At 33.8% G+C, this 24,605-nt stretch overlaps 1 protein-coding gene across 4 annotated transcripts in view; it reads left to right on the forward strand.

The window, feature by feature from the left end:
• LOC142229571 (uncharacterized) overlaps positions 1 to 24,605 on the forward strand; it is a 518,551-nt gene that overhangs the window by 240,575 nt on the left and 253,371 nt on the right. The gene's annotated exons all lie outside the window — the stretch shown is intronic.

Raw genomic sequence — 24,605 nt, forward strand, 5'->3', positions numbered from 1 at the left:
AGCATAACATAGAATCGGGCAGCACTCAGTGTTAAAAGAGAATTATCTGTGCGGACGCCAGTCGTACATGAAATTCAAGGACATGAAGTGAAAACCCCGTAGATTTAAACACAGAGTTCCCCTGGGTGGGGTCATATCTCCGGCACTGTTTAATCTCTACCTGTCCTCGATTCCACCTCCTCCTGACGGCATCGAGATTGTATCTTATGAGTGCGTCGACACAATTACATATTGTCAAAGCAATACCTCTTGCGTTGCTATCGAAGTTATCATCCAAATCACCATCTTGTGGATAGGCAACCTCCACCCAGGAATGTAAGGGTTGATCTTCACCCTCTAGAGCGCGAGATCCAGCGTTATAAAAGAGAACCTCTAGAGCAGGCAGCATACCAGACAGTTCTGAACAGGATTCATGAGAATACTGTAACTGAAGCGGTGAGAAGCTGCAAGGCTAATCCTGGTCTCGGAGCTCGACCATCGCCCACGCAGCACCGGAGGAGAAAATAAACAAATTTTGTCGTTGGTTTGCCAAAAAAAAAGTTATTGGTTCTCAAACTTATTTTTATCTGTGCACGAATCGACCAATTGAAACACAGCTTTATACTGACTTAAAATATCTTCAGATTTATTAATACCAAATTTGCGACTGTCATTATGGTCTTTAAATTTCTAGATTTGTTTGCTAATAATTTCAGCACGATAGCTTCATTATAGATCGTTAGATCGTCAAAGAATTTCACCCCGACCTACAAGTCAGACATCGATATTCCGATTATAAACGTAACGACAAACTTATTATAGTCCCATCATTGTTAGTAACCCAAATTTAATTTTTAAATCCTATTTAAAAAAAATATTCTATTGAGATATTTTCTATATTTCCACATTTACCAGAAAATTAAAATATATGACATGCATGTTTGTATTTAAAATTCACCTAAGATCCTGTTGACAACATAATCCAGCACTGGTGGAATATCAGTAGGATAACAAGAGGATTTAATTTGCCATACTTCTCTCGCTGGCTACACTCTGATACAGAGCCCCCAAGCTTGTATCGCGTTACTGTTGTTATTTCGCTGAGCACAAACAAAAAAAATCTTTATCTAAATATGGGATCAGTTAATGGGACAAAAGGATATGAATATATGTGAACGTAAAGTCGGAAGACAATAAGTAGTCATGTATATGGTGGTTAACGGCTAGCAGGAATAAACACCAATACACTCACACCTACACCCATGTGGTATGAATATACAATAATATCATCATCATCATCGTCGTCGTCGTCCTTACTGTCAATGGTGCTGTTGTTGTCGCGATGTTATGTTTATCATAATTTCATATAACAGTCACTGGTGGCACTAGTGTCAATGATGACGATGACAATGGCAGCGTTTGCGTTGGCGCTGACACACCGTGACAATGACGGTGGTGTGCTGATGATACTGCTGGCTGGCGATGGCGGTATAGATAATGATACTGCTGACAATCAAGGCTCCTGACAATGATGTCGATAATTGTGATGGAATGAATGGGAAGTTGACAATGGTGCCACTCACTGATTTTTATAAACAGATAAAAATAACAAAGCAAAGGGCAAGTGGAATATGAATACGGAAAGTGTTGTGCTCCAGTGCGTATCTCCTAAATTGGATAACAAATTTGTGATATGATATCAAGCATTAGAGCGAGAGCGAAATTTAAAGCGAAAAATTTTTAAATAATTGATAACATGAAATATATTGAAAAGTTTTCAAAGTTATTCACTTAACACAGTGATGACAATTAATCGGACATTTGTAACGGAATAAACGTCAAACAACTGAAGGTTGCTTTGATTTATAAATCGTACATCTGACAGATTTATTCCAATGATAGTTCATTTTATTGTTGTAAAGGCATTGAATTTACGAATAAAATTATTCGTGAGAAAATTCATGGGTGATTTCTTTATATTTGACTGGAACGTTCCAAGTGTTTATAGTTAAAAACCTCCAGCATTGAAATGTAAATAAATCTTTTGTTTCTTGTATCGTTGTTCGTTGATGTGTTGCTACGCGTCCTAAATGTGAACGAAAAAAAAAACGGTAATAAATGAAAAGTGCGGTCCTGATCAGTGTTGCTAGTATTTTCCTGGCTCTTGTCCCCAAATTAGAATGCTTTTGTCCCCAAAAATCCTCAATAAATAGTAAAATCTATATAAATAAAAATGAATGTGTATTTGTATGTCCTCAATGCGCTCCTAAACCACTGATCAGATTATGATGAAACTTTGGTAGGGTCTTCTCAGGACGTCCGAGGTGGTTTATGGCTCAAAAAATATTTGCTCGGGGCGTGGTACCTCCCATACAAATCGCAAATAAAAACTCAATTATTTCGCTTCCTATTGCCTGTATTTCAACAAAATTTTATTTGTCGCTTTGGTGTGAATTTTCGAAGTTATGCTGCAAATATGGGCGGCATTGTACAAAGGGGCGTGGTACCTCTTATACAATCTAATATATAACAAGTATATACGGCCGTAAGTTCGGCCAGGCAGAAGCTTATGTACCCTCCACTATGGATTGCGTAGAAACTTCTACTGAAGACTGTCATCCACAATCGAATTACTTGGGTTGCAGTAACAATTGCCGATGGCAAGGCCTCTTAAAACTTCCTAACACCGTAATATATACCACATGGTCCATACGTGGTATATATTAAACTAAAAAAGGCCGATTAAATACGTATATAATTAAGTTTAAAGTTTCTATAGAAATAAAATTTTGACAAAATAAAATTTTGACAACATTTTCTATATAAGTAAAATTTGGAAAAAATTTTCTACAGAAATAAAATTTAGATAAAATTTTCTATAAAAATAAAATTCTGACAAAATTTTCTATAGAAATAAAATTTTGACAAAATTTTATATAGAAATAAAATTTTGACAAAATGTTCTATAGAAATAAAATTTTGACAAAATTTTCCATAGAAATAAAATTTTGACAAAATTTTCTATAGAAATAAATTTTGACAAAATGTTCTATAGAAAAAAAAAATTGACAAAATTTTCTATAGAAATAATATTTTGACAATGTTTTCTATAAAAATAAAATTTTGGTAGATTATTTTTGGCTCGAGCGGCAACCATGATTATGAACCGATAAGGACCAATTTTTGTGTGATTGGGGATCGCCTATATATAACTATAGACCGATATGGACAAATTTTAGCATGGTTATTAGCGGCCTTATACTAACACCACGTTGCAAATTTCAACAGGATCGGATGAATTTTGCTCCTCTAAGAGGCTCCGGAGATCAAATCTCGGGAACGGTTTATATGGGGGCTATATATAATTATGGACCGATATGGACCAATTCTTACGTGTTTGTTGGAGACCACATTCTAACACCACGTTCCAAATTTGAACCGGATCGGATAAATTTTACTCCTCCAAGAGGCTCCGGAGGACAAATCTGGGGATCGGCTTATATGGGGGCTATATATAATTATGGACCGATATAAACCAATTCTTGCATGGTTGTTAGATACCATATACTAACACCACGTACCCAATTTCAACCGGATCGGATGAATTTTGCTCCTCTAAGAGGCTCCGCAAGCCAAATCGGGGGATCGGTTTATAAGGGGGCTATATTTAATTATGGACCGATATGGACCAATTCCTGCATGGTTGTTAGAGACCATATGCTTACACCATGTACCAAATTTCAGCCGGATCGGACGAAATTTGCTTCTCTTAGAGCAATCGCAAGCCAAATTTGGGGGTCGGTTTATATGGGGCTATACGTAAAAGTGGACCGATATGGCCCATTTGCAATACCATCCGACCTACATCAATAACAACTACTTGTGCCAAGTTTCAAGTCGATAGCTTGTTTCGTTCGGAAGTTAGCGTGATGTCAACAGACGGACTGACGGACGGACATGCTCAGATCGACTCAGAATTTCACCACGACCCAGAATATATATACTTTATGGGGCCATAGAGCAATATTTCGATGTGTTACAAACGGAATGACAAAGTTAATATACCCCCACCCTATGGTGGAGGGTATAAAAATAGGTATAAAAATAAGTCCTGCCTGACGCAATAACTCCAGAACGCACGAACCGATTTCCACGGTTTGGCGTTCGTTGGAAAGGTCTTGGGCTCCGTAACGTTCAAGAAAAGTCTCAACAGAAAAGCGGGAAAATCTTATTTTATATACAGCGTCATCTCTGAATCAAATCTAGAAGGCACGAACCGATTTCTACGGTTTTGCATTCGTTGGAAAGGTCTCGGGCCCTGTAAGGTTTATAGCAAAGAAAATTCAAGAAAAGTCGCAACGGAAAAGCGGGAAAATCTTTTCTGACATACAGCGCATATTACAAAAATTTATAATTTGAATTTATGGCAGTTGCTTTTGTTATAAAATAATTTTATTTTGTCACATGAAAAATGTTCGGAGAACGTTGAGGGTAATAATGTGGTGCAAGGAGGGTACCTCATTTTTTGATATCTGGTGGTGGAGGGGGACATCCTCCTTGCCCGTCTTTTTCAAAATTGGGCCAATGTTCTCCAATTTGGGTGAAATTTCCAAGGAAGGTTAGGGGTGATGTCTAGACAAAGTCCCTCTATTTTATTTTTCGATATTTAGTCGCTGAGGTGGACCACTCCTTTATACGACTTTTGTTTAAAGTACTGTAAAAAACTTGTGATTTACTTGAGATTTACAGAGAACACGCCGTGAGGTTATGAATTTATAATTTTGTAATATTTGGACGGGGGACCTCCCCCTTGCCCGACTTTTTGAAAATTGGAACAAAATTATCCGATTTTCTTGAAATTATCAGGGAAGGCTGAAGGCGCGTCTAGGCAGAGAACAGCTACTTTATTTTTCGATATTTAGTCGTGGAGGAGGGCCTCCCCTTTGTGCCACTTTTTTTAAGTACAGTGAAAAAACTAAAATTTGTCGACTTACTGAAATTTTACGGAGAACTTGGGGGAGATTATGAAATTTATATGAGATAAATGTTTTTTAATATTTGGTCGGGGATAATTAAACAGGGTACAGGGAGACCTCATTTCTCCCCAAGTACACACCGTGAAACAATTAAATTTTTCCAATTTACTTGAAATTTACAGAGCATGTGGGGTAGGTTATATTATTATAATGGATATCTGATTTTGTGATATTCGGAAGGGAAAAGGGGCTTCCCCTTTCCATGCTGTTTAAAAATTGGGCTTATAATTTGCTTGAGATTTTCTGGGACGTCGGTTCAGATTTAGATGTAGCTCACATATATATCTTTCGCTCGATTTGCACTAATGTAACCACAGAGGCCAAAGTTGTACTCCGATTTACGTGAAATTTTCCACAGTGAGTAGAATTAACATTCTAACTATGGTAGCTCAATTTGATTCAAATCTGTTCAGATTTAGATATACCTTTCATATATATGTTTTACCGATTTGGCCTTTATTTGTAATACATATCTTTCGACCAATAAATCATAAATGCACTTTTGCAAAGTTTCCTAAAAATTGCTTCAGGTTTAAATGTTTCCCATATTTATATTTTATTTATAATAAGTTTGTGCATTTGTATGTAACGCCAAGAAGGAAAAGTCTGAGACCCATCGTTTAGTATAACGATCTTAGAATTATATTCTGAGTCGATTTAGCGATGTCCGTCTGTCTGTCTGTCCGTCTGTCTGTCTGTTGATGTATTTTTGTGTGCAGAATACAGCTCGCAGTTTTAGTCCGATTGACCTAAAATTTGGTATAGGGTCCTGTTTCGGCTCAAAGACGATCCCTATTGATTTTGGAAAAAATCGGTTCAGATTTAGATATAGCTGCCATATATATTTTTCACCGATCTGGTCATAATTGGCGTGTGTGGTCATAATTGGCGTGTATATCAACCGATCTTCCTCAAATTCCGTACATCCCAATATTTTATGAGTCTCGAAAAACTTGCAAAATATCATCCAAATCGGTTCAGATTTAGATATAGCTCCCATATATAGCTTTCGCCCGATTTACACTCCTTTGTCCACAGAGGCCAATTTTTTGCTCCGATTTAGTTGAAATTTTGCACAGGGAGTAGAATTAGCATTATAGCTATGCGTGTCAAATTTGGTGGAAATCGGTTCAGATTTAGATATAGCTCACATATATAGCTTTCGCCCGATTTACACTCATATGACCACAGAGGCCAATTTTTAACACCGATTTAGTTGAAATTTTGCACAGGGAGTAGAATTAGCATTGTTGCTATGCGTGCCAAATTTGGTTGAAATTTTGCACTAGGAGTACAATTAGTAGTGTAGTCAAGTGTGCCAAATTTTATTGAAATCGGTTCAGATTTAGATATAGCTCCCATATATATCGTTCGCCCGATTTACACTCATATGACCACAGTGGCCAATCTTTTATTCCGATTTAATTGAAATTTTGCACAGGGAGTAGAATTAGCATTGTAGCTATGCGATCCAAATTTGGTTGAAATCGGTTCAGATTTAGATATATCTCCCATATATAGTTTTCGCCCGATTTACACTCATATGACCACAGAGGCCAATTTTTAACTCCGATTTAGTTGAAATTTTGCACAGGGAGTAGAATTAGCATTGTTGCTATGCGTGCCAAATTTGGTTGAAATCGGTTCATATTTAGATATAGCTCCCATATATATGTTTTTCCGATTTTGACAAAAATGGTCAAAATACCAACATTTTCCTTGTAAAATCGCCACTCCTTATTCGCAAAGTTGTAAAAATGACTCTAATTTTCCTAAACTTCTAATACATATATATTGAGCGATAAATCATAAATAAACTTTTGCGAAGTTTCCTTAAAATTGCTTCAGATTTAAATGTTTCCCATATTTTTATACCCACCACCATAGAATGGTGACGGGGGTATAATAAGTTTGTCATTCCGTTTGTAACGCATTGAAATATCGATATCCGACTGTATAAAGTATATATATTCTTGATCAGGGAGAAATTCTAAGACGATATAAGCATGTCCGTCTGTCCGTCTGTCTGTCTGTTGTAATCACTCTACAGTCTTCAATAATGAAGCAATCGTGCTGAAATTTTGCACAAACTCGTCTTTTGTCTGCAGGCAGGTCAAGTTCGAAGATGGGCTATATCGGTCCAGGTTTTGATATAGTCCCCATATAAACCGACCTCCCGATTTGGGGTCTTTGGCTTATAGAAACCGTAGTTTTCATCCAATTTGCCTGAAATTTAAAATCTGGAAGTATTTTAGGACTATAAAAAGGTGTGCCCAAAATGGTGAGTATCGGTCCATGTTTTGGCATAGCCCCCATATAGACCGATCTCCCGATTTTATTTCTTGGGTTTCTAGAATCCGTAATTTTTATCCAATTTGCCTGAAATTTAAAACCTAGAGGTGTTTTAAGACCACAAAGAGGTGTGCTAAAAATGGTGAGTATCGGTCCATGGTTTGGTATAGCCCCCGTATAGACCGATCTCCCGATTTTACTTCTTGGGCTTATAGAAACCGTAGTTTTTGTCCAATTTGCCTGAAATTGAAGTTCTAGAAGTGTTTTAGAACCATTAAGAGGTGCGCCAAAAATGGTGAGTATAGGTCCATGTTTTGGTATAGCCCCCATATAGACCGATCTCCCGATTTTACTTCTTTGGCTTATAAAAACCGTAGTTTTTCTCCAATATGCAGGAAATTTAAAATCTGGAGGTGTTTTAAGACCGTAAAAAGGTGTACCAAAAATGGTGAGTATCGGTCCATGTTTTGGTATAGCCCCCATATAAACCGATCTCCCGATTTTACTTCTTGGGCTTCTAGAATCGTAATATTTATCCAATTTGCCTGAAATTTAAAATCTAGAGGTGTTTTAAGACCATAAAGAGGTGTACCAAAAATGGTGAGTATCGGTCAATGGTTTGGTATAGCCCCCATATAGACCGATCTCCCGATTTCACTTTTTGGGCTTATAGAAACCATAGTTTTTGTCCGATTTAGAGCCCCGATTTGAATTCATCAAAAATGTTAAAATATATGACGGATATAGTAATACCAGCTCAGTTTTATATATATCCTTGTAGACCTATAGTCCTAGAGAGACTAAAGTTAAAAAAATTAAAAAGAAAATTCGTGCTGTTTTGTATTTGTGTGACCAAGATTCGAACCAAGGATTTTCTAATTTCAAAGCAAAAACGTTACCCACAGAGCCACGTTTCTCATTTCAGTATACAATATACAGTATACAATAATGTGTTGCAAAGTCTCTTTATTTAGCAGCGAATTAATGATCTTTCAATGCTTTCAATGAAGTAAAGCGCTGAAACGCGCAGTGAGATTAATGTAACCAACACAGACCACATGAATATGGTGTCAACCCATTACTGGGGTAGCATTTCTTTTAGTGCGAAAATACGAGTTTACAGTTCTGTACGGTTGTCTTTTATATTTCATTTTTATACCCACCACCATAGAATGGTGATGGGGGTATAATAAGTTTGTCATTCCGTTTGTAACACATCGAAATATCGATTTCCGACTATATAAAGTATATATATTCTTGATCAGGGAGAAATTCTAAGACGATATAACGATGTCCGTCTGTCTGTCTGTCTGTCTGTCTGTCTGTTGTAATCACGCTACAGCCTTCAATAATGAAGCAATCGTGCTGAAATTTTGCACAAACTCGTCTTTTGTCCGCAGGCAGGTCAAGTTCGAAGATGGGCTATATCGGTCCAGGTTTTTATATAGTCCCCATATAAACCGACCTCCCGATTTGGGGTCTTGGGCTTATAGAAATCGTAGTTTTTATCCAATTTGCCCCAAATTTGAAATCTAGAGGTATTTTGTGACCATAAAGAGGTGTGCCAAAAATGGTGAGTATCGGTCCATGTTTTGGTATAGCCCCCATATAGACCAATCTCCCGATTTTACTTCTTGGGCTTATAGAAACCGCAGTTTTTATTCAATTTACTTGAAATTGGAAATCTAGAGGTATTGTAGGACCACAAATACGTGTGCCAAAAATTGTGAGTATCGGTCCATGTTTTGGTATGGCCCCCATATAAAACGACCTCCCGATTTGGGGTCTTGGGCTTATTGAAATCGTAGTTTTTATCTAATTTGCCTGAAATTTGAAATCTAGAGGTATTTTATGATCATAAAGAGGTGTGCCAAAAATTGTGAGTATCGGTCCATATTTTGGTATAGCCGCCATATAGACCTATCTCCCGATTTTACTTCTTTGGCTTATAGAAACCGCAGTTTTTATTCAATTTACCTGAAATTGGAAATCTAGAGGTATTGTAGGACCACAAATACGTGTGCCAAAAATGGTGAGTATCGGTCCATGTTTTGGTATAGCCCCCATATAGACCGATCTTCCGATTTTACTTCTTGGGCTTATAGAAACCGCAGTTTTTATTCAATTTACTTGAAATTGGAAATCTAGAGGTATTGTAGGACCACAAATACGTGTGCCAAAAATTGTGAGTATCGGTCCATGTTTTGGTATAGCCCCCATATAAAACGACCTCCCGATTTTGGGTCTTGGGCTTATAGAAACCGTAGTTTCTATTCAATTTGTCTGAAATTGGATATCTAGAGGTATTTTAGGACCATAAGAGGTGTGCCGAAAATGGTGAGTATCGATCCATATTTTGGTATAGCCCCCATATAGACCGATTTCCCGATTTTACTTCTTGGGCTTCTAGAATCCGAAGTTTTTATCCTATTTGCCTGAAATTGGAAATCTAGAGATATTTTCGGGTCATAAAGAGGTGTGCCGAAAACGGTGAGTATCGGTCCATATTTTAGTATAGCCCCCATAAGAACGATCTCCCGATTTAACTCCTTGGGTTTCTAGAACCCGTAGTTTTTATCTGATATGCCTGAATTTGTAAATATTCTGATATTTTAGGCTCACAAAAACGTGTATCGGATTAAGTTTTTATCGGTCCATTTGATAATGCCTCCATATAGACCGACTTCACTTCTTGACGGTGTAGAAGGCGCACTGATCATGAAAATTGCTTGAAATTCAATGTAAAATTTCCAGATTTTACTTCCCCAGATTTAAGATTTCAAATTAAGACGTTATTTTATAATTTTCTTGCACACTTACAAGAGATGTTAATGATTCCTCTAAAACTCAAACAAAAATGGTTCTTATAAATCCAGAATCTGATATAGTCCTCATAGGTGAAATCTTTAAATTTATCTTCGGGAAGTGTCCTCAAGCCCTCCTGAAATTTCAAAGGAAACCCTAATATTTGGTTCATGGTGGTGGGTATTTAAGATTCGGCCCGGCCGAACTTACTGCTGTATATACTTGTTTTTTACTAACATTGTGTTCCACCCTAATCCATTAGCCGACTTAAATTTTGAGTCTATAGATTTTGTAGAAGTCTATCAAATTCTGTCCAGATCGAGTGATATTTAAATGTATGTATTTGGGACAAACCTTTATATATAGCCCCCAACACATTTAACGGATGTGATATGGTATCGAAAATTTAGATCTACAAAGTGGTGCAGGGTATAATATAATCGGCCCCGCCCGACTTTAGACTTTCCTTCCTTGTTTTTAATGCACTTGACCATCTTGTATTTCATTCAATTTTATCTGAAACTAAATTTTTGACTGTTATTCTATGAAGTATTTTGATTCTGTCAAAAGTGTTCAGGCAACACAACTAAACAAACATAGTATTTCAAAATCAGCTTGGGTATATTTCATGCTGGTGTTTCAAGTATCCTTTTTTCATTTAATATCACGAAACAACAACCCATTCGCGAGCTATTGCACGTTCAACGTTTTCCATATTTCCCCCTTTTTTTACCATACTTGATTTCGGAAGTTATTTACTCTGATTTGATGAGGTGACAAACCCGACAATCAATCAAATCAAATTGCTGCCTGATAAAGAAACACAAAAAGAGGGGAGAAAAAACACGGAGACCTAGAATTTAATTATTTCTGATTCATTTGAAGCATGAAATTTTCCAATTGACTTTTTCTACAATATTGTACATGCACCACCATCAGCAAATACAAAGCCAACGACAGGACGAAAGGCTCAGTCAGAAATCAGAATTCAATTATTTTTGCTTGATATGTTTGTGGTTGATAGAAGTGTTCAATTCAATTTGAAATTGGATTTCACGCTGAGCAAAATCCACCGCCCATCCCCTCCCCAAAAAAAGACTGCACAAATATGTCATCAAGTATATGACTAATATTTCCCATTAACCAATATAGTTGGTTAATATTGAAATGTTTCTATGGTTAAACAAAACAAAAATACAGCAAAATGACATTGTGGAATAATTAATGATGAATACGAGCAATCCATTTCGTTTTTGTGGTTAGTGGAAAAAAATGTTTTATCGACCAATTGGCATAAAATAAGATGTAGTTTTTATGATAAATTAATCAATGCAGACAAATCAGTATCAACATCGTTATATTTGTAGGATAAATAAATACAAATAAATGAAAGCGATTTGGAGTATGGCCGAAACGTAATCATTCAATAATGCCCGCCAGATATACAAAATAAGTCCACAGTTTAAATGTTGATAAAGGGATAACAACAACACCCAAAAATCAGTGAACCCACAAGGAAGGAAAATTTTGGTTATTTTTAGAACATCGAAAAGCCGATATCAATATTTTTCGTCAAATTTAAACAAAAACAAGTAGGTATAGTCTAAAGTCGGGCGGGGCCGAGTATATTATACTCTGCACCACTTTGTAGATCTACATTTTCGCTACCATCTCAATTCCTTCAAATTTACTAGGTTTAAGTCCCATATTCATTTATGTAAATATTAACCGATTTGGACAAAATTTGTAAGCCTTTTTAAAAAAATCTCTAGACTTCAAATTTAAATCGGCTAATGCTCTGGGGCGAAGCACAATGTTGGTAAAAAATATGGGAAATATTGAAATCTAAAGCCATTTTTATTCAATATCGCAAAAGTGTCTTTACGATTTATCGGTCGATAGATGTTAGAGAAAATTGTATTCATTTTTACAAGCTTTTGTTTTGCAGTGGACCGTTTTAAACAAAATTTGGCAAGTATACGAGTAGTAAGAATATTATTTTTACTTTCTGTGCAACATTTCACATAAATCGGAGCAAAACTCTGGTTTCTAGGAAATTTCCCAAAATTTTATTTCTATAGGAAATATTGTTAATATTTTATTTCTATAGGAAATTTTGTCTAAATTTTATTTCTATAGGAAATATTGTTAATATTTTATTTCTATAGGAAATTTTGTTAAAATTTTATTTCTATAAGAAATTTTGTCAACATTTTATTTCTATTGAAATTTTTTTCAAAATTTTATACTTATATAGAAAATTTTGTGTATAGAAAATTTGTGATGTACCTCGCAGTTGGAGAGGAATATTTTGCGAAATCTACCAAACCATCAACAATTCTACCAAACAGTAAAAAATCTACCATTTTTGGCAGAATTCTACCAATTGTGGCAACTGTGCTCTGTGGTTATATGAGTTTAAATCGGGCGAACGATATATGTTATATGGGAGCTATATTTAAATCTTAACCGATTTCTTCCAAAGTCAATAGGGTTATATTCTGACCCAAAGAATATATTTGTGCCGAATTTGAAGTTGATTGTACTAAAACTGCGACCTAGACTTTGATTACAAAAATGTGTTCAGAGACATGCGGACGTGGCTAGATTAACTCAAGAGCTCACCCTGAACACTATTGCCAAAGACACCATGTGTCTATCTCGTCTCTTTCTGGGTGTTACAAACAAATTTTCAGAAAATTTTCTATGGTAATAAAATTTTGACAAAATTTTCTAACAGAAATAACATTTTTAATAGAAATAAAATATTGACAAAATTTTCAATAGAAATAAAATTCTGACAAAATTTTCTATAGAAATAAAATTTTGATAAAATTTTCTATAGAACTAAAATTTTGACAAAATTTTTTATAGAAATAAAATTTTGACAAATTTTTCTAATAGAAAACAATTTGCCAAATTTTTCAATAGAAATAAAATTTTGACAAAATTTTTCACTTTGGAAATTAGAAATAAAATTTTGACAAAATTTTCTATAAAAATAAAATTTTGACAAAATTTTCTATAGAAACAAAAATTGACAAAATTTTCTATAGAAATAAAATTTTGACACAATTTTCTATAGAAATAAAATTTTGACATAATTTTCTATAGAAATAAAATTTTCACAAAATTTTCAATAGAAATAAATTTTTGACAAAATTTTCTATAGAAATAAAATGTTGACAAAATTTTCTATAGAAACAAAATTTGACAAAATTTTCTATAGAAATGAAATTTTGACAAAATTTTCTATTTTCTAAAGAAATAAAATTTTGACAAAATTTTCTATAGAAATAAAATTTTGACAAAATTTTCTATACAAATACTTTCAAATCGATGATTTGAGTTTGGCAAAGGAAAAGAGATATGCTGGCAAATTTGTCTAGGCAGTAGCCGACTATCAAACCCTTTTTCGGGAGGTTCAAGTGTAGTTCACTTTGGGTTGAGTGAATTACCCGAATTTATTCTAATAATTGGTTGATAGTTTTGCTGCAAGTAGAGGATGCTGATGAGGACTGTGGTAATTCCGAAACAGCTGTACATCCAACCATCTTGCAGTCTATAGGGCTTTCCCAAATGAATTTGACAAGCATACTTTTCCTCTGTTGGTTAAGCTACACTTGTAGTTTAGTCAATGCATGGCTTTAAGCTGAGATAAAAAAAAACAACAATAACGATTGAAGAGAAGCCAACAATAACAAACAAAACGAATGAAGATAGAGGAAACACGCTCAAAAACAAACCCAGCCAAATACATTCAAATCGATGATTTGAGTTTGGCAAAGGAAAAGAGATATGCTGGCAAATTTGTTTAGGCAGTAGCCGACTATCAAACCCTTTTTCGGGAGGTTCAAGTATAGTTCACTTTGGGTTGAGTGAATTACCCGAATTTATTCTGATAATTGGTTGATAGTTTTGCTGTAAGTAGAGGATGCTGATGAGGAATGTGGTAATTCCGAAACAGCTGTACATCCAACCATCTTGTGGAATGTGGTAATTCCGAAACAGCTGTACATCCAACCATCTTGCAGTCTATAGGGCTTTGCCCAAATAAATTTGACAAGCATACTTTTCCTCTGTTCATTAAGCTACTCTTGTAGTTTAGTCAATGCATGGCTTTAAGCTGAGATCAAAAAAAAAAAACAACAATAAGAAATAAAATTTTGACAAAATTTTCTATAGAAATAAAATTTTGACAAAATTTTCTATAGAAGTAAAATTTTGACATAATTTTCTATAGAAATGAAATTTCGACAAAATTTTCTATAGAAATAAAATTTTGACAAAATTTTCTATAGAAATAAAATTTTGACAAAATTTTCTATAGAAATAAAATTTTGACAAAATTTTCTATAGAAATAAAATTTTGACAAAACTTTCTATAGAAATAAAATTTTGACAAAACTTTCTATAGAAATAAAATTTTGACAAACTTTTCTATAGAAATAAAATTTGCACAAAATTTTCTATAGAAATAAAATTTTGACAAAATTTTCTATAGAAATAAAATGTTGACAAATTTTTCTATAGAAATAAAATGTTGACAAAATTTTCTATAGAAATAAAATTTTGACAAAATTTTCTGTGGAAATAAAATTTTGACAAAATTTTGTATGGAAATAAAATTTTGACAAAATTTTCTGTAGAAGTAAAATTTTGACATAATTTTCTATAGAACTAAGATTTTGACAAAATTTTCTATAGAACTAAGATTTTGACAAAATTTTTTATTGAAATAAAATTTTGACAAAATTTTCTAAAGAAATCAATTTTGATAAAATTGTTTTTGACAAAATTTGCTATATAAATAAAATTGTAACAAAAATTTTTATAGAAATAAAATGTTGAAAAAAAATCTAATAGAAAAACAATTTTCATAAAATTTGCTATAGAAATAAAATTTTGACAAAATTTTCTATAGAAATAAAATTTTGACAAAATTTTCTATAGAAATAAAATTTTTAGGTAATTTTTAATAGACATCAATTTTGAGAAAATTTTCTATGGAAATAAAATTTTGAGTAAATTTTATATGGAAATAAAATTTTGAGAAAATTGTCTATAGAAATAAAAATTTGAAAGAATATTCGATAGATATAAAATGTTGACAAATTTTTCATAAATTCAATACCTTTAAAGAATTTAATCTTCGTGTTAGGCAATATGTTACTATCAAAGTCCATTATGAGTAAGTTATCCCTTTTGTAGAATAGCAATTTTCCCTTGTCGGTGCAAGGTAAAATCATTGAAACCTTTAAAATTTGACACATTTACAATTCGAGGGATACATCCTAAAATTTGTCCCTTATAGGGGCGATCAAAATATATAATATTGCATATACTGAAAATAAAAATCTTTCGAAGAATAACCATTTGTTTTTTATACTAACGACAACTTTGATAAATAAATTAACTTCAAAATATTTTTTTTTTATTTTGGTGGATTTTGGGTAAAATTTTCTTCAAATTTGGTAGATAACTTTTGGCACGAGTGGCAACCGTGGTGGTAACACATCCCTAAGATTTTTTTTATTTGAACTATCCTCAGTTACGAAAAATTGATAACAATAGAAAAGTCCAATGGGTCGTATACGTTATTCGTATAAAGATTCTTCATACGCTCAATAGTACCTCAAGGAGAATTAACGTTATAGCTATGCCTGTCAAAATTTGTAAAAATCGATTCAAATATAGATTTAGCTCCCATAGTCCAATCGATGCTGGAAGTCCTGTCAATCCATTCGACTAATATTATCTTCTACTTATTTCTTGTTAAAAACTTTGTTGGCCTTAATTTTTGTCTGAAAAAGCACTGAGCTTGCGTTTTTGTGTGGGGTAGGGCATCTCATTTTTGGCTCATCCCCTCTTTCTTACGTGTTTTTATTTTATTTAAAAACAGTCAAACATCTGGTTTTTTTTCTTCTATTCATTTTCCCTGGAAAATCACTTAATCCCTAAGAAAATCATGGATATTTGTGGGCATAATTTCAATTGTAATCACGTTTTATTCATTCTGGAATGTCGTTCGCACACACCATCGTTATATACACACAAACAAATATTCAGGATTATTTTCTTTAATTTACTTTAGCCTTAGCTCGAGTTGATTTGTTTGACTTTTAGTGACTTCACTTTGTCGCGTTTGACTTTCTAAGTTCTTTTGTGTCATGACATGGATTGCGGATTGAGAGTTGATTTGATGGCAGCAAGTGTCAGTGTGTTTGACCTTTTTAACGCAGCATAATCCAATTCCTTGGTTAGTATTGTCTGTGACATAAAGATTCCGCCTTCGGAAACACCTTTTTGGGGAACTAAAGACAAAAGCAGACAAGAATTTAAGAATAACAACAATGGAAACACCACCAACAACAACAGCAACAACATCAACAAGAGTTGTACATATTTCTAGACATTTTTCACACTTCCTCTTGTGGTGGCATACCTTCTTCATATAATGGCATCACTTTGACATCGCAAGGATAACAACAACGGCTATGTTGCTGTTGCTACAAGCAACTGTGGAAAGGCACAACGTCGACAATCAAGACAATGTGAATTTCACGTCTGTCCAACGCAACTTCTTTTGCGGTAGTACGTGATCAGTGTCAACAAACATTGATGGCTCTGTGTGAGAGTATAAGAGGGTGGGTGGTAGGGTTAACATCAAAACTTTCAATATTGTCTAGGGCTTTAAGAGCGTGTGTGTGTGTATTGGAAGTTAAAAAGCAATTTCAACAAAAATCTTTTTTGACAAAGGCTATGAGTGAGTGCTTTGATAGGTTTTAGCACTACACTGCTGGCCCAATGGTTGAGTAATTAAGTCCACAAATAATGAGAAATAAATAAAAATGTAATACTGTGTCAGCAACCCTAAAACAAGCTTACCAAGAGAAAAAATATTTTGGAAGCTCATTAACACGTAACGTAACCACGGTTGCCACATATGGTAGATTTAAACCAAGAATGGTTAATTTTTTACTGTTTGGTAGATTGGTAAAATTTTCTATAGAAATAAAATTTTGACAAAATTTTCTACAGAATTAAATTTTGACAAAATTTTTTTTGGAACTAAAATTTTGACAAAATTTTTTTTGGAACTAAAATTTTGACAAAACTTTTATGAAAATTTTTTATCGAAATAAAATTTTGACAAATTTTTTTATGGAAATAAAATATTCACAAAATTTTTTTATGGAAATAAAATTTTGACAAAATTTTTTATGGAAATAAAATTTTGACAATTTTTTTTTTTATGGAAATAAAATTTTGACAAATTTTTTTATGGAAATAAAATTTTGACAAATTTGTCTAAAGAAATAAAATGTTGACAAAATTTTCTATAGAAATAAAATTTTGACATAATTTTCTATAGAAATAAAATTTTGACAATTTTTTTTTATGGAAATAAAATTTTCACAAATTTTTTTTTTATGGAAATAAAATTTTGACAAATTTTTCTATAGAAATAAAATTTTGACAAAATTTTCTATAGAAATAAAACTTTGACAAAACTTTTTAAGGAGATAAAATGTTGACAAATTTTTCTATAGAAATAAAATTTTGACAAATTTTTTTATAGAAATAAAATTTTGACAAATTGTTTTATAGAAATAAAATTTTGAGAAAATTTTCTATTGAAATAAAATTGTGACAAAATTTTCTATAGAAATAAAATTTTGACAAAACTTTTTTATGGAAATAAAATTTTGACAAAATTTTCTATAGAATTAAAATTTTGACCAAATTTTCTACACATATAAAATTGTGACAAAATTTTCAATGGAAATAAAAGTTTGGAAAATAACATTTTTTCTTCGGTAGTTTTTGTTAAAATTTTCTAAAAAATTTTGTAGACTATTTTTGACTCGAGTGGCAACCGTGAACGTAGATATTCACCACCACGAATCAAATATAATAATTTCCTTTGAGAACTCTTCTCGTAGTGGGTTACTCGCAAATAAATATGTAGAATTTTATGTGGACACTAACGAAATCAAATCTGGAGATCGCTCTATATGAGGTAAATACTCTAAATCGCTCTATATGAGGTAAATTTATGGACCTAAAAACCTCTAGATTTCCAATTTCAGTCAAATCTGATAAAAATTGCGGTTTCTAGAAGCCTAAGATGTCAAATCAGGAGATCGGACTTTTATACCGATGTTTCGGTATAGCCCGCACACTTATTTTTGAACCCAATATACCTATAGATTTTTAATTTCAGGCAAATTGGATAAAACCTTCGAATATCTAGACGTTCAAGAAGTCAAATTGGGAGATCGTGTGAACCTATACGCACCATATGCGGCGTACTTATGTGTAGTGTGCACGTGAGTAATAGTTTACTCATGCTCAGGCATACTCACAACTGAAAATCATACTCACGCACCCTCACGCACGATATGTTTTGGTAGGACTCATGCTCACGCACACTCACGAAAATAAAATTTGTACTCACGCACGAAAACGTCGTGACTCAAATTCCGTGACTCACGAAAAATATCGTGACTCACGAAAAATATCTTGACTCACGAATAATTTTATAATTAATTTACCTTACCGAAGTGTCTGAAAACATGAGCATTATTAAAATCGAGAGTGTTATTAAACTCTTAACATCCCGGTGTCACTAAAATTGTAATTGAATTTAACTCTTAAGCGTTTTATGTTGGTGAGCGGGAATATTTTCGTGAATGTAATTCGTTACTCACGCACACTCGCGAAGATATTATTTTCGTGACTCACGCACGATATTTTGGTTTGTTAATCACGCTCACGCACACTCACGCTGTTGTCATGAGCGTGACTCACACACGAATCACGAAATTTCGACAATTTCGTGTCACGTGCACACCTCTAATGTGTAGACCCAAAAGATCTCCAGATTTTGAATTTCTGACAAATCGGATAAAAATTGCAATGTCTAGTAGCTCAAGAAGTTAAATCGGGAGATCGGGCTATATGAGGGCTATACTAATACATGGATCGAAACACAAACAAATCGGATAAAAGTTCGGTTGCCTAGAAGCTCAAGAAGTCAAATCTGGAGATCGGGCTAAATGGAGGCTCATTTATATGGAGAGGAGCTATCGTGGTGCAATATTTATCATGCCCATCTTGCATACATATCGTCGTGGGTTCAACGCCTGTTTCGACCGAACACCAACAAGTTTTTCAACGGTGGAATATCCCACCTCAGTAATGCTGGTGACATTTCTGAGGGTTTCAAAGCTTCTCTAAGTGGTTTCACTGCAATGTGGAACGCCGTTCGGACTCGGCTATAAAAAGGAGGTCCCTTGTCATTGAGCCAAACATCGGACAGAACTCAGTGAGTCCATTGAAATATTGGGTCCATTGTGTGGTATCACAATGGACTCAATATTCTAAGTGAGCCTGAAATATCGGGCAGCCACTATACCTAACCTAACCATACACCTCTAGATTTAGAATGTCAGGCAAAGCTGAGAAAAAAATGCTGTGTCTAGATGCCCAAGTAGTCAAATAGGGAGATCGGTCTATATTAGGACTTTACTGAAACAAGGACCAATCAAAATACAAGTTCGACACTTATCTTTGTGGGTCTTAAATACATCTAGATTTCGAACTTCAGACAAATCGAATAAATATTACGGTCTTAGACGCTCAACATCTCGAATCGGGAGATTGGAGACTACACCAAAACATGGCCCGTTACACACTTTTTCAACGCATTTGTTTATCGACATAAAATATCTCTAGATTTTGAATTTCAGGCATAAATTTTGGAATGTCTCAAATCGGGAGATGGGTCTATATGGGGGATATAGCAAAACATGGACCCTATTCGACACACCTATTTATGGACCTAAAATACCTCCAGATTTTGAGTTTCATGCAAATTGGATACAAATCTAGAAGCCAAAGAAATCAAATCAGGAAATCGATAAACAAATAAACAAATTCGACACAGGTCTTTATGGGTCTAATAAATAAAACAAGTATATACGGCTGTAAGTTCGGCCAGACCGAAACCTATGACCCTCCACCATGGATTGCGTAGAAACTTCTACTGAAGACTGTCATCCACAATCGAATTACTTGGGTTGCGGTAACACTTGCCGATGGCAAGGTATCTTAAAACTTCCTAACATCGTCTTCTAAATTGCAAGGTAGTCCATACGGGGTATATATTAAACTAAAAACGGCCGAAAGGCAAAATTTTCTATAGAAATAAAATTTTGACAAAAGTTTCTATAGAAATAAAATTTTGACAAAATAAGATCTTGACAACATTTTCTATAGAAGTAAAATTTGGACAAAATGTTCTATAGAAATAAAATTTTGACAAAATTTTTCTATAGAAATAACATTTTGACAAAATTTTCTATAGAACTAAAATTTTGACAAAATTTTCTATAGAACTAAAATTTTGACAAAATTTTCTATAGAAATAAAATGTTGACAAAATTTTCTATAGAAATAAACTTTTGAAAAAAAATTTTTTTTAGAAATAAACTTTTGACAAAGTTTTCTATAGAAATAAAATTTTACAATTTTGGGATTATATGTTGTTTGGCTTGAGGTCATGGACTAATGAAAAATGCTGGTGTTAATGTTTTTCATTACATTTTATTGAAATATTGCTATTCTCGGATATTTCGATACACCAAATAAAATTTTGACAAAATTTTCAATAGAATTAAAATGTTGACAACATTCTCTATAGAATTAAAATTTTGACAACATTTTCTATAGAAATAAAATTTTGGCAAAATGTTCTATAGAAATAAAATTTGACAAAATTTTCTATAGGAATAAAATTTTGACAAAATTTTCTATAGAAATAAAATTTTGATAGATAATTTTTGCTCGAGTGGCAACCATGATTATGAATCGACATGGACCAATTTTTGTGTGATTGGCTATATATAACTATTGACCGATATGGACCAATTTTGGCATGGTTATTAGCGGCCATATACTAACACCACGTTCCAAATTTCAACCGGATCGGATGAATTTTGCTCCTCCAAGAGGCTCCGGAGATCAAATCTGGGAAACGATTTATATTGGGGCTATATATAATTATGGACCGATATGAACCAATTTTTGCATGGTTGTTAGAGACCATATACTAGCACCACGTACCAAATTTCAACCGAATCGGATGAATTTTGATTCTCCAAGAGGTTCCGGAGGTCAAATCTGGGGATCGATTTATATGGGGTCTATATATAATTATGGACCGATATGGACCAATTCGTGCATGGTTGTTAAAGGCCATATACTAATACCCTGTACCAAAATTCAGCTGGATCGGATGAAATTTGCTCCTCTTAGAGGTTCCGGAGGTCAAATCTGGGGATCGGTTTATATGGGGGCTATACGTTAAAGTGGACCGATATGGCCCATTTGCAATACCATCCGATCTACATCAATAAGAACTACTTGTGCCAAGTTTCAAGTCGATAGCATGTTTCGTTCGGAAGTTAGCGTGATATCAACAGACGGACGGACGGACATGCTTAGATCGACTCAGAATTTCACCACGACCCAGAATATATATACTTTATGGGGTCTTACAGCAATATTTCGATGTGTTACAAACGGAATGACAAAGTTAATATAACCCCATCCTATGGTGGAGGGTATAAAAATGCAGTTTCTATATGCTCAATAAGTTAAAGCGGGATATCGTTCTATATCTGGTCTGTACCACAACATGAACCGATTCAAACTATGTGCGATGTACACATTTATAAGCCTAAAATTCCTCTAAATTTTACATGTCACGCAAATCGGACTATTGAAACGTCTAGAAGTCCAACAAGTCAAATTGGAAGATCGCTTTACGAGTATATGGAGGCCAACCCAAAAAATTAAATTATACACACCATATACGGCATATATATTTGTTAAAGGAACTCTAGATTTTGAACATCAGGCTAATTGAATGAAAATTGCGGTGTCTAGAAGCTCAAGAAATCAAATCGGGAAATCGGTGTATAAGGGGGTTATATCAAAACCTGGACCAGTATACAGCGCTTAATCGAGCTCGAACTTCTTGCAGACAAGAAACGAATCCGTGACAAATTTCAGAATGACAGCTCCATTATTGAAGGTTGTAGCGTGATTACATTACACAGACGGACATCCTTAAATCTCCTTCTCTCGGATCCAGAATATATATTATTTATATAGTTGGAAATCGATATTGACATTTTGCTCAGAAATGTGTGCCAAATTTGGAAGTTCAATCACCTTAACTTTGAAATATTGCTATAAGTAGTGTTCCATTTCTTAGGAGACGAAAGGAAGAACGTGGTGACATGAAAAGAATGTGAACCACTGGTAAATAGAGGAATTTCCCTGATTACAACAAGATATATTATACAGCCAGTACGCTGAAGAAATCTTCATAAATCAATGCAGAATTACAGTACACAGTTACAATACAGAATTCAGCATATTTGTAAATCAGTAAATAGATTTTTAAATCCATTATTGTAGTCTGGCGGCTCACATAGCTTTAATGTTGTTGTTGTTGCTGGGTTAAAGCAACCTCATTTATGTCAGGCTCACTTTTCTTTCACTTTCACTATTCGGTCCATTGTGATACCACAATGTGCTACATGCTATATAGTATTAAATACTGAGTTATAAAAAGACTTCATTCACTGAACATTTTCCCAATAATAGTCATTTCAATAAGTGTCATTTCATGTTTTCTAATCGAAGTCTTATCCATAGAAATTTCACGTCTATTAACTTTTAATTAAATAGCGTACACAACAAAGTTTGGAACAAAAAAGTCTCATCGTCTTCACTGTAAACGAAATTTGGTGTTAATAAAAATTGCTGTGTTTCTTAAATGCTGCAGATTTTTACTTTCGTTGGATTTTCCAGTTTTTAACTTTGTCTTTGAGTTGCTTAGGCTTTAAGAAAATCATAATGAAGCCATTTCCACCCCGGTTTATAGGAAGCAGGAAAAGTTGTTTACATTAAGCAGATTGTATGTGACAAAGCATAATGACGAAACAAAAAGCAGACGGTAAATGTGCTTCTTAAGGATCCTAGAAATGTTGTCCTTCTTACAGAAATAAAGAACAGAAACCCAGCAAACAAAGCGTCGCCAAAAAAGTAATGAAAATGTTTTTTGTATACGCAAGTTGTGTAAAATTGACGCAGAAGCGATGAATTTAACATGGGCTAGTCGTAGGACGGAAGTCCTCCATTTCAACAGCCGTTGCACTGAATTTGTATCACTTCTTTAGGTGTGATCCGAATTCAATGTTTTGGATATAAATTCTGTAATATTTTGTCAAATAAATAATTTTTATAATTTTTTTTTATAATTTTTAATGGATTCTAACGCTTGTCGGAAACGTTTGAACTCAAATATTTTCAAGAATGCACAATTTTTTCAAATTGGATTTAGCATTTTTTCGACAAAATTTAATATTTTTGAATTCTTACTCTGTTTTCAACCTATTTGAAACAAAAAAAGTTAAAATTACCCCATTAAAAGTATGAAAAAATTAAACTATAAAAAATTGAATTAAAAGAACTTCCTGGATAGATGAAACAAAGAACATCATTGGGAATGCTTCTTCTGGAAGTGCTTTTAAAGTTGTGCCTTTGGAAGAACTTCCAAATTTTTTTGCTGGGAAGTTATTGTAAAGTGTGTGCTGATTGAGACAGTCTGTTTATATGTTCTTTGTAGATAATTTATTTTTTTTTAATATATATATTTTCATTGCCATGAATTTGTTTTTAATGATTTCGTTTTATTTTCTTTTTAGGTAATTATCATTCATGTGAATATTGAACTAAATATATTGATATTGTAAGTATAGAAATGTACTGGAATTTTAATTATTTTTTTTTTATAAATTACCAAGGAAATATAAGTAGTCGGAAGACTAACTTATAGAATCGTCTCATAAGTGCTATGTCCCATAAAACGATTGTCATCTTCAAAGGGTTGATTAGCGTATTAGTTAAGTAAAACATATGCATACACCCATAATGTCATACTACATATATTACCTTTCGACAAGACAAACTTGCGCAACAATAATAGTCGGTCCGGACTATATTGGTGTAATGGTTAGCATGCCCGCCTTGTATATACAAGGTCGTGGGTTAGATTCCTGCTTAGACCGAACACCAAAAAGTTTTTCAGCGGTGGATTATCCCACCTCAGTAATGCTGGTGACATTTCTGATGGGTTCAAAGCTTCTCTAAGTGGTTTCACTGTTCGGACTCGGCTCTAAAAAGAAGGTCTTTGTCATTGAGCTTAGCATGGACGGCAGCACTCAGTGATAAGAAGTTCACCAATGTGGTATCACAATAACGGAATAGACTAAGTGAGCCTGATACATCGGACTGCCACCTAACCTCACCTAACCTTACCTAAATATATACGACTGTCAGTTCGGCCGAACCGACATAACACCGTTCTTATGATTTGCAATCGAAAATTTTGTGGATTTTTACTCAGGGAATCGG

The sequence above is a fragment of the Haematobia irritans genome, chromosome 3 (assembly GCF_050003625.1).
Source record: "Haematobia irritans isolate KBUSLIRL chromosome 3, ASM5000362v1, whole genome shotgun sequence".
Lineage (NCBI taxonomy): Eukaryota > Metazoa > Arthropoda > Insecta > Diptera > Muscidae > Haematobia > Haematobia irritans.